Here is an 8,023-nt window from a genome sequence, read left to right on the forward strand (position 1 = left end):
TAATAAAATGATTAAATTTAATGGGCTTTCCTTGCTGTTTAGAAATTGGATTAGATCAGGTATAAATACTATTAGAGATATAGTAATAGGCAATAGATTTGTTACAACACTTGAGATACTGACAAAACTACAACCCAAGTCCAACTGGATCTCAGAATACTCTTGTTTGCTGAGTACTATTCCTAGCACATGGAAAACATTTATTTCCTTTGGTAAAGGAGGGAATGGTGGGCGGTCAGGAAATACTAGACCACAAAATGATTGGTGCAATATGAATTGTAAACAATTTTATATCTCTTTTACTAACCAAATTTATATGGAACCTTCAAAGAGCCAAAAAAAGTGGAAAAATATTTTTGTGTCCTCAGTTGACTGGCAGTCAACTTGGACATGGAAAGTAAAATCAATTAAAGAAAACAAATTAGCACAATTGAATTTTAAAATTTTACACAATATCGTTCCCACAAGGAAAAGATTGTTTATGTGGGGAATCTTAGATTCCAATATGTGTCCAATATGTAATGTTGTTGAAGATGATGTACACCTTTTTTATAAATGCACTGAGGAAAACCAGCTATGGCAATACATTGAAAGTTTTAGTATTACGTACAGATACAATGCACATTTTAAGAACATCATTCTTGGAACTGGCAACAAATATGTTGACCATCTATTCTCACTTGGCATTTTTTCTATCTACAAGGCAAATATTTTAAAAGCCCTCAACAAGTGGCAATATAGATCACTTCACACCCTCTTTCTAACTGAAAAAAATAACAGACATTATCTATAACGCTTTCTTAAAAATTAAGGTAATGTTTTTTTACTCTCTTGTACGTTTTGATACTTTTTTTGCGCATTGATCTCTGTATTTTTTTTTATCCTCATATTTTATAAATGGACTTAATGCTAACGAATCTATGATTAAAAGAAGAATTTTGGTTGTAAAGCTTACGATGTATAATGATGTGCTTCATATTAATGACTTGCCTCATATTATATACTGGGATCTTCAATGTTCTTTCTTCTATTTTTATTGTGAAAAGTTGAAAATTGTATTTGATTTTTAATATTGTTACTAAATATCAAGGTTAATTTGTTGTATTTTATTAGGCATAGGTTTATTGAGGAATGTATTTTTATATGTAAATGATGATGATGATGATGATAAAGAAACTATGTAAAACTGTTTGAATAAAGGTGGGTGTTCCCCACGAAAGATAAAAAAAAAAATCTCCATATTTTAGTTGAAGTGAAAATTGTACATATGATTTTTACTTATATCTAATATAGAGAACCCTAGATATATGGGTTTATTGAATATAAAAATAGTTTTCTTCATATGAATCTCTACGAGGTTTTCATTAAATTTAGTAATCTGATCAAAGTTTGGTTTTTCTGTATGTTTCTTTGCAGATTGTTCGCTATTTGCCAACTTGATATCTACCCTATTGCAAATATTTTCCATAATCTTCCCAAACACAGAGTTATTCATTAGCTTAAAGAAATCTTTTTCAAACTCATTTTTTGCTTGAGATCTCATTTTGGTATTAAGATCTATGTATTGCTTCATCCAAGGAGATTCTTTAAAACTTATAACCCTATGTATTTTTGTAAGTTTCAATAACAGACTCAAATAAAGTTTTAAGGTTTCACGATGAATGATGTACTTTCTCTTATCTCGAAGGTTAGGGATCAACTTTTCTACAGCACCTACAACAAGTCTCTCTGGAGCCAAGGGGTACTCGTTATGAAGGTCGTGAAGGTTTTTGGGATATTCCAAATCTACTTCGAGGATACAGGGATACTTTTGCCAATTTTTTAAATCTTCTTCGACCACCCACTTAAAATCTTGAGTTGGTAGAGGTTGACTCATCGCCCGTACAAGTTGTTTGCATCTAGGTACATCAGATACTTGACAATTTCTTTTTGATTAAATTTATTCCCCATATATGGATTATTTGCCTCAGCATACCTGTTAATTATAGTTGATATACCTCCTCGGATACCTTTCTCTATCATCAAATACATTTCCGTATCGCTAAATAATTCCAACTCAACTAGTTATTGCCGGTAAAGAATTTGGAAAAATTAGTTATCAAAAAAGAATGATTGACTATCCAAAATGTCCTCATACAGCTGCAATTATTGGTTATAGCAACTGTGGTAAAACTCACTTTATTCTAGATTTATTGGAAAATCAATATAAAGACTTTTTCAATAATATAGTATTTGTATGTCCAACAGTATTTGATAACGAAACTTATATGTGTCGAGATTGGGTAACTCCTTCTAAAAATGTACATATCGTAAACCCTAAAAATGAACTTGATAAAGTGTTAAAATTTCTTCACGAAAAATTTAAAGGAAAAGGTAATACATTATTTATTGTGGACAACTGTAGTGCAACTAAAGACATTAGTAAAAAGAGAAATACCTTGTCAACCCTGGCTTTTAGCGGTCGTCATTACAAACAGAGTCTATGGATTCTTAGTCAAAGTTATTGCGCAATTAGCAAAGATGTAAGGAGAAAATTCAAGTTTGTAGTATTGTTCCACACAAACGACAGGAAAGATTGGGAAATGATACATGAACAAAATTGGATAGTTAAAAACTTGGATGAAAGAAATCAGATTAAAAAGTTTCTTGAAAAAAAATAAAGCAAACTGATACTAAAGTTGGATCATAGTATTAATTATATAGTACATATATAGGTTGGTTTTATATCTATTTGTAAATAGATATAAAAGCTAATGTTTCAAAATAATAAATCATAGGCAAGACCAATAAGCCCAAAACCAAAAATCAGTGCAATTTTATTATCCTCATGTGCTTTTTCAACTGGTTCAATCGTAGAGGGTTTCGACTCAATCACAGAAGGTTCAGGCTCAACCACGTCATCTACAATAGGACTTTGGTTTACAGGCTCAACCATGTCATCTACTATCGGTTTCTCTCTAACATTTAATTCATCATTTACTCCTAAACTTAAATTTTGGTTCGCAATCAAGATTTTGTTGTAATTATTTCCATCACCTAACAAAGATAATTCAAGGTCGGAAGGGATCATATATAACCAATAACCTACAACGTAATCAACATTCTTACTTGCATATTTCAGAGAGTTTTGATATCTATTTATCAATTCAGGTATATTAACTGGTAGAGTTATTGCATCTTCAACTAGTTGTAAAAATTGTTTCTGCACATCATAGTTACCTGCAATGGTTGATCTTATTGAACTTTGAGCTGATAACATGCAATATATGTAAGTTCTAATACTTTCATTAATCCTTATAACTCCACCCTTAGTGAAACCTTTACCCGCATCCAACATGAAAACTTTATACGTCAAATCTCTTTGAATGAAATTGTCTATATGGTATTTTCCCTGATTTATACGAGATTCGACATCTCCATAAGTTGTATATTATTTCCTTTAGTAGTTCTCCAATTCGTATGGGTTGAAACACCAAACTCGTTACAAATACGTTCGTACGCATTCATATCTATATTGTTTTCAAATTGGTCAAAGCCATCATCTGTTGGTATGGGGCAAGACATCTCACACAAGATTCGTCGAGTTTGATAATATACGTGAAATATATATTTTTCTCTGCATGTAATGACCTTTAGTTAATAAATCATATCCCACACCACAACCTGTAGAGGTACACCATATTGCAAAGTTCACTTGATTTTGATACCAACCCATAGAGTAAGGAAATTCCCTCCAAGCTATATCTAGTTTTTGTTGCCAAAATCCTCTCGTTCTACTTTTAGTTATATCACCCCAACGTTTATCAACGGCATCCTTGGTTATTCGTATTAAAAAAGATTGAAAGACATCTGGGAAATCAACAGTGAAAGCCTTCGTGTCACTCAAAGGCATCTGTTGGCTAGTTAGATTGGTGACCTTGCTCTTGTTGTATTTCACTTTAGGGTCGTACTTGACATTTGGTATAAAGCGATCAAGGTTCTTAAATTTTTCATAAGCTTCATTCTTCATTTCCTGATAAGCTCGATTCTTATCACTCTCGTATTTCTGGTATGCCTTCTTATACTCCTGATAAGCTATTTCAACCATCTCTGAAAGGTTATTCTTTATATTTTACTATAATGAATAAATTGTTTAGCCTCTTAAAGAAGCATATCTTCATCTAGTTCAATTTCTTGCTTGGGTTTAAGCTTGCAGCTTACAGCCATTATTTTCATCTGGGGAAACTTTCTACCAAAAGAGTCAATGTAGATCCCCTTCACCTGGATTTTTGCAATAATTTCCTACATTCTTTTATTGGTTAGATGTTCTTCGACGTGAACTTTGACGTCCTTGTCAAGTTTAACCCAGGTCATCCAGCTGTCCCTTTCTTCGTCGTACTTTAGAATGTGCTTGCTAGTTTCCTCATAAAAAAGTTGATCAATTCTCTCAAACTCATTAAGGTCGTCTGGGTGAACGATAATACCAAACGAGGAAGAGTTTTGGTTTACAGCATATTGCATCTGATTTACTAGTCTTTAAAATATATGGTTTATTATCTTTGTAAATTGTTTGGTAGCTGTATTTTGCGTATTTCTTTGCCTCACTAATAGACATTGTTTTTTTTAATATGAAATTGATTTCTTTAACCCATTTTCAAACATAAGCTTATCATAAACAGCTCACCCATTATTATCAACCTCGTTACCTTCTTAATCGTATATCCTAAAGGTGAGGGAGGTTATCGTTCCGGGTCTAAATTTTTTTATAATCCTCAAGGCCGTATCGGGTCACTTTAAGGAAATCCGCAGGACTTTCTCGTTTAGTTAAAGGTACAACGCATAGTAGGTCACTATTGTTTTTATTTAAAACGTTTTCATTGGTGCTCAATTCATCTAAGTGTATAAATAATTCGTCTGGTTGAGTCTTAGCAGGTTTCGCACTTTCCACCGTCTCATTTGGTTTTAGCCGAAGTTTACCTTCAAAACCTAAAAATTTCACCAAGACTTCGTGTACGACCATGTTAAACTCATCATCACCAGGATTTAATTGAACCATTGATATTACCACCTTACCAGTATCCTATTCATATTCAACATTCCTGAGATTTAAATCTCTTTTATTAGCATTAATCTTTTAATAACTTCTTTAGCCGTCCAAAATCCCGAAAAAAAAGGCTACTCCAGACCGCTTCACTGGCCAACCAACGTTGGGGTTTCTTCTCGTCACTAAAAATATGGTGGAGTTTGTTAGATTGTGGTAACCAACTTTTCTATGTATGCATTTGCAAAAAATGCTTGCACAACCACCTCTATTATTTATAGAAGTCAGTAATCGGTGCGATTCTCCAGACTTGACTTTTGTAACTATAACGTTCATATATTTATTTTATTTATTATAATAAAAATATGAGTTTTAACGTAAACAAAATGATGCAGGAAAATATACCACAGGGCCCCAGGGAGCTCCTCAAGAAGGTATTTATAGGCTCAACAGGATCGACTTTCTTGAAAAAGCTCTAATGCAAGAGATTCAAGACAGAGACAAGATTTAACACAAATACAAAAAGGTGGTATATGTAATATCGACAACTAGCAAGAGTATGTTGGGAATTTCAGCAATGAGTGGTGTTACGGGGGTTGCTTTATCAGCAACTGTTTTCACTGGACCGGTTGGAATTCCTATCGGTGTTGCTAGTTGTACTTTGGGATTTTTGTCCGGGGTTGGGATAGCTGTAAACAAACTCTGGAAAAAAAGTTGACCAAGCATTTGCAGATAAAAAGATCCGCAGAAAGCAGTCTCAGTACAATCTGTAAACTAGTGAGTAAAGCTAGGACCGATAGGGATAAGTCATGAAGAATACCAGTTTATCAAGGATGAGTAACAAAACTATCTCAATCACAAAAACGAGATAAGGACTAATCTTAGAAAGGAGGATAAGGTAGATATTCAAGCATTGGTTAATCAAAGCTTACTGAATGGAAAGGCAGAGGCATTCAAAAAAATGCAAGAGAGTATACTAGCCCAGGATATTACTGCAGTATAAAGATTACAACCAACAAGTATAGTAGAGAGTTTAGTTTTTCAAAAACTAAAAATGACCTGACCCCCACAGCACCTCCAGCATACAATGAGTTAAATATTTAGACTGGGTATAATAAAAATGGATAATGATGAAATCCAAAAAGAGATTGAACATACCAGAGAAAGTCTATCTACAAAAATAACGGGGTTGGCCTTGTTTACAGATTTGTTATTTACCATAAGTTGGCTAAGCACTAAATAGGTTATATTTTATAACCCTATCAAGGGATATAAAATATTTAATTGTGACAACACTTTGTTTGATTATATAGAGTTCTAAGTCTATCTACTTCAGCGTAAATCTTAAGCTGACCTGGTTTAACTTCCTTTTTACCATTGATCCAAATAAAGTATTTGTTCCAATCTTGGTCTGGTACACAAGGGTTTATCTCTATAGGACAACCTAAATAGGTTCCATAGTTAGGTCTACATCCGTAAAGTTGAGTAAAGTGAAGTAACTTCAGGGGCGGATTTAGGGGGGGGGGCCGGCCTGGCCCCGGGGATCCCCTTTTGGGAGGTTAAAAAAAGAAAAAAGAAAGAAAAAAAGAAAAAAAAAGAAAAAAAATGACAGTCCAGAACGCCTCAAATGTTATTTTCGGGAGTCTAGAACACAAAAATTTCCCGGACCCCCTAGGACATTGTTGTCTCGATCGATCCAAATTTCAGCCCCACCTTTTGGACATCTCTGGATCCGCCCCTGAACTTCATATTAAATTCAAGTTCTTAAGTTCTTTAGGATACATTTTAAGTATTGGAGATAATTTTCTTTAAGTCAATTCAATTTTTCAATTTTCCACAAATTTGCGAAAAAATTGAATTTTCCGTTAAAAAATTATAGGGAGATTAAAAATGGGACGGTCAAAAAAAGTATGTGCTATAGAATCTTATAAGATATCTTATAGATTTGTCGTAAAGGATCCCCTTCCTGATGATCCTGTTGAGAGACGTAACATATTAAAAGCTAGATTAAGAGGTATTATTAAGGGTAAAAGTCGCAGAACCCCTATACAAGAAACTGGAAAATTTGTTAATGAATATGACTTTAATCCGTTAGGTAAGGACCATACAATTGAAAAATATTAACCGATTATATTATATATATATTATATATCTTTAGATATAAAATATATAAATTTCTAGAAAATAAATCTAATTAAAAAACCAAACTTTTTACAATTTTTATATATTAGTAACTTGTGATTGTGATTAAGAACAATGAAAGTGATTAAGAACATACTAAATTCTGATATTAAAAGTAAATCGTCTGAAATTAAGGAGATAAACTTTAATGGTAAACTAATCCAGGATTTTAGAGAAATCAGTCACATTTTTAACAATTACTTTGCAAAATCTTGGACCGATTTAGCTGAGGCGATCCCATCAACTTCTATATTGCCATGGGTGATCCAAATCCTAGATCGATGTTTATCTTCCCAGTCACTGAGGCAGAAGTATATAATATTATTCGTAAGCTCAAGTCAAAAAAGAGTCCTGGGTTCGATGACGTGTCAAATGATCTTCTGAAAAATATTGTTTTTGAAATCGCTACACCTTTAACTTACCTTTTCAACCTCTCTCTGTCGACGGGAACGGTACCTTCAGATATGAAAATCGCAAAGGTGATTCCAGTGTACAAAAAAGGGGACCACACTGACACATCGAATTATCGTCCAATATCTCTATTGACAGTTTTCTCTAAAATTCTCGAAAGAAAAATGTATACGCGTACGCTTGAATTTTTTAACACATTTTGTATTTTCACAAACTCACAATTTGGATTTCGGAAAGAGTATTCCACCACACATGCAATTCTTGACGCTGTTGGTAACATTACTTCTGCTTTGGACAAAAAACTCCACACTATAGGCATATTTCTGGACTACTCCAAGGCCTTCGACACAGTTGATCATGACATTCTGCTTTTAAAATTATCACATTATGGTGTTCGTGGGAGGGCCTTGG

This window comes from Anneissia japonica, unplaced genomic scaffold, assembly GCF_011630105.1.
Source record: "Anneissia japonica isolate Jap-2015-1 unplaced genomic scaffold, ASM1163010v1 scaffold287985_len465408_cov153, whole genome shotgun sequence".
In the NCBI taxonomy this organism is placed as follows: Eukaryota; Metazoa; Echinodermata; class Crinoidea; order Comatulida; family Comatulidae; genus Anneissia; species Anneissia japonica.